Source organism: Octodon degus, unplaced genomic scaffold (genome assembly GCF_000260255.1).
Source record: "Octodon degus isolate 3935 unplaced genomic scaffold, OctDeg1.0 scaffold00015, whole genome shotgun sequence".
Classification (NCBI taxonomy): domain Eukaryota; kingdom Metazoa; phylum Chordata; class Mammalia; order Rodentia; family Octodontidae; genus Octodon; species Octodon degus.
In genome coordinates, this window is record NW_004524591.1 from 4,605,924 (window position 1) to 4,609,848 (window position 3,925).

At 40.7% G+C, this 3,925-nt stretch overlaps 1 pseudogene; it reads left to right on the forward strand.

Annotated features, from left to right (window-relative positions):
• Positions 1 to 1,688: 1,688 nt before the first annotated feature.
• Positions 1,689 to 3,155, forward strand: LOC101577377 (annotated as a pseudogene).
• Positions 3,156 to 3,925: the final 770 nt, after the last annotated feature.

The window sequence follows — 3,925 nt, forward strand, 5'->3', positions numbered from 1 at the left end:
CAAAAGGCATTTTAGTGGCACCTCTTGGCAACTGTCTTCACCATACAGGCTTGGGAAGCATTGCTTTAGTGTACAGGAACCTGAGGGGTGTTATGGGGTGCCTGGGTGACAGAGAAGCAATAAGAGATGATTTCATTTTTATGGGGAGCACAATTGTGGAGAAAATAGTTCTAAAAACATATGATAACAACACATGATGTCACCAAGAACAACAACAAACCTAGTCCTAAAAAATAACCATTGATTTCCTACTTTATTTTTTTTCCTAAAAATACATTTGATTTTTTTGAGTTCTGTCTTACTCATCAAGGAGGGTAGAATCTCAATAGTATTATTACTATCAGAAATAGTGCTATTTGCAGGAATCTGTCCCAAGCCAAAGGGAATATGAATAAACTAAGCCCATTCATAATTCAGAATTTCCCAGACAGTTATGTTTGTAAGGCTCCAGCATCGATTTACTTTTATTTGTTTCCTGTCTCTGAATTAAACTTTAATTTCCTTCCCAAAGGAAATTTTGTATAATATATCTCAGGACTGAGGACAGTACTTTAATCAATACGAACTCCTTAGGAAACAATAAAAATAGCCAAAAATACACTTAAATTCAATTTAGACCTAAATATAAATACAAAATGCTAAAGAAAGGCAAATGTTCAGGATTCAGTTGCACATTGCTTTATGCGGGGGTAAGAGGTAAGACTAAGGGGGTGGAATATATAACTGCTTATATTCTTGTAAGCAAATAATAGAATATATCTCTTATTCCTAAGTAAGTTCTTGACTGTATTTTTCTGAATAACATTCCTAATAGTCTTCTGAATAATACTGCCATAAAAGCAGAGGTTTTCAATAATGACCTCTTATACACAATGATAAAAATTAAAAGGTGAGATAGATTTTCCAAATGCATTTCTGGTTAATTGGGGTGGTTAGGAAATAGGGCAAACCGAGTCAACCTATTTGAGATAATCTATGATGAGATCAAGTTTACAGATTTTGGTCAAAATAATCTTTTCAAAGTATCTAAATATCTTGTACTGGAAAAAAATGCACAAGCCCTAAAGAAGGATTATAGAATAGAGATTAAACACTTTGTTTTTCATTCCTCTGCAAGTATTTCATTTCTTCTTTTCCTCCTCACTTCTTTTCCTCCTCACTACATGTCCCTGGGGTACATGTCCAGAACTTAAAGAAAAGAGTTACTACATTTTCCTTGGGTTTGTCCTCAAATAGAACATGCACTTAAAAAAAAAACAAAAAAGCTATCTAACTGTTACCTTTCCCAGGGAAAAGAGGTGCCAAAGAGGAGGCAAGTCACTCTTAAATAAACTGAGCAGGTCAACCGTAGTGCCACCATAGGACGTCGGTCTAAGATGCTTTCAACTGCCTGGTGTCCGGCAGAGCAAGCAAATGCCTTCTGAGACAGGCCATTTGCTCCCGCGTTATGTTTCCATGGTGCCATTGAATTAGTTGTTGGTTTGTGAATTATCAGATAAAAATATTTTAAAAAGTAGTATGAATTTGATTTTTTACAGAGGATATTCACAATGAAAAAATATAAAGGTGCCATTTAGTTGATTATTCAAATATGATAATGCAAACATTTTAAAGTTAAGTAAACTTAGCTTGCATGTTGACATCCATGAAAAACAATGCTGGGGATGGGAGGGCCTGGAACCAGCAAGATGAGAGGGACTGGAGGCAGCAAGAGGGTGCAGACTCAGGGCACCAGGAGGAAAGTCTGTTACTACTATGACTGGAATGTTGGAAATGACTATTATGGACAAGGCCCTCCAATGAAGCCTCACCGAATCCGCATGACTCACAATCTGCTGCTCAACCATGGCCTCTACTGAAAGATGGAAATCTATCGCCCTCACAAGGCCAGGGCTGAGGAGGTGACCAAGTACCACAGTGATGACTACATTAAGTTCTTGCTCTCCATCCATCCAGCTAACATGTCTGAGAACAGCAAGCAGATGCAGAGATTCAACATTGGTGAGGACTGTCCAGTATTTGATGGCCTGTTTGTTCTGTCAGTTGTCCACCAGTGGCTCCGTAGCAAGTGCCATGAAACTTAATAAGCAACTGATGGACATCGCTGTGAATTGGGCTGGGGGCCTGCACCATGCAAAGAAGTCCAAGGCATCTGGCTTCCGTTACACCAATGATATCATCTTGGCTACCATGGAACTGCTCAAGTATCACCATAGAGTGCTGTATATTGACATTGATATTCATGGGCAATGGCATGGAAGAGGTCTTCTATACCACAGACCAGGTCATGATTGTGTCCTTTCATGAATATGGAGAGCACTTCCCAGGAACTGGGGATCTACGGGATATTGGGCTTGGCAAAGGCAAGTATTATGCTGTTAACTACCCACTCCGAGATGGGATTGATGAGTTCAATGAGGCCATTTTCAAGCCGGTCATGTCCAAGGTAATGGAGATATTCCAACCTGGTGCAGTGATCTTACAGTGTGGCTCAAACTCCTTCTCTGGAGATTGGCTGCATTGTTTTAATCTAACCATCAAAGGGCATGCCAAGTGTGTGGAATTTGTCAAATGCTTCAGCCTGCCTATGCTGATGCTGGGAGGAGGTGGTTACACCATTCATAATGTTGCCCGGTGCTGGACATATGAAACAGCTGTGGCCCCAGACGCAGAGATCCCTAATGAACTCCCATACAATGACTACTCTAAATACTTTGGACCAGATTTCAAGCTTCATATCAGTCCTTCCAATATGACTAACCAGAACACTAATGAGTACCTGGAGAAGATCAAACAGTGGCTCTTTTAGAACCTGAGAATGCTGCCCCCATGCACCTGGGGTCCAAATGCAGCCAGTTGCTGAGGATGCCATTCCTGAGGAGCATGGTGATTAGGATGAAGATGACCCTGACAAGTGTATCTCAATCTCTTCCTCTGACAAACACATTGACTGTGAGGAAGAGTTCTCTGACTCAGATGAGGAGGGTGAAGGTGGCCACAAGAACTCTTCCAACTTCAAGAAAGCCAAAACAGTCAAAACAGAAGACGAAAAAGAGAAACAACCAGAAGAGAAGAAAGAAGTGACAGAAGAGCAGAAGACCATGAAGGAGAAGCCAGAAGCCAAAGGGGTCAATGAGGAAGTCAAGTTGGCCTAAGCAGCTCTCTCTAGCTCAAGCTTCTTGCCATGTTCCCTACTTTTTTCCATCTAAACCCTCAGATTTTATATTTTCTATTTCTTTGTAGATTTACATTAAAATATATTAAACATAAATGTCCCCTGGGACTAGAGAGGAGCCTGGGCCCTCGAGGCAGGGCAGCTATGCTGGGGAACTTTTCTAGAAGCGATCATGCTCCCCACTCCTCTCCAAGTCTCAGTTTTAAGTCATAAAGGGTGCAGGTCTGGATGGAAGCGATGCACCCACAAGATGAAATCCTGATGTGCCCAGGGCCTGTTCAGTGGTAAGTGTTCCGGAAAGGTGGCTGCATCCCCAGGGCCCCTGGTCTTCAGGCTCCTACAGTAACATCTGCTGTTTTTAGATTGGTCCTTCTCACACCTTCACACTGGCCCTGAAGGAGCTAAGCAGCTCCTGCTGCCCTGTCTTCCCCAGCTCTGCAGGTGGAGGCTGGTAATCTAGCTTCCTTTTTGTGAGAAACTTTCATTTTTTTGTGAGACTCTTTGCAATGAAATGATACATTTTTATATTTAAAAAACAGTTCTGGGCTATGAATTCTTGAGTTCAGCTTTTCTGCTAGAACACGTATAGCAACTTTTAAGGGTGACAGGCATTTTTAAATACTATTATCTTAAAATTGTTTATCTTTAGGACTAATAAGCCTTAAATATTTGTTTTGCATATTAAAAAGTCCTCTCTATTGATGCAATATATTTATAACTGGAATAAAATTATAAAAACTGAAGGCAAAA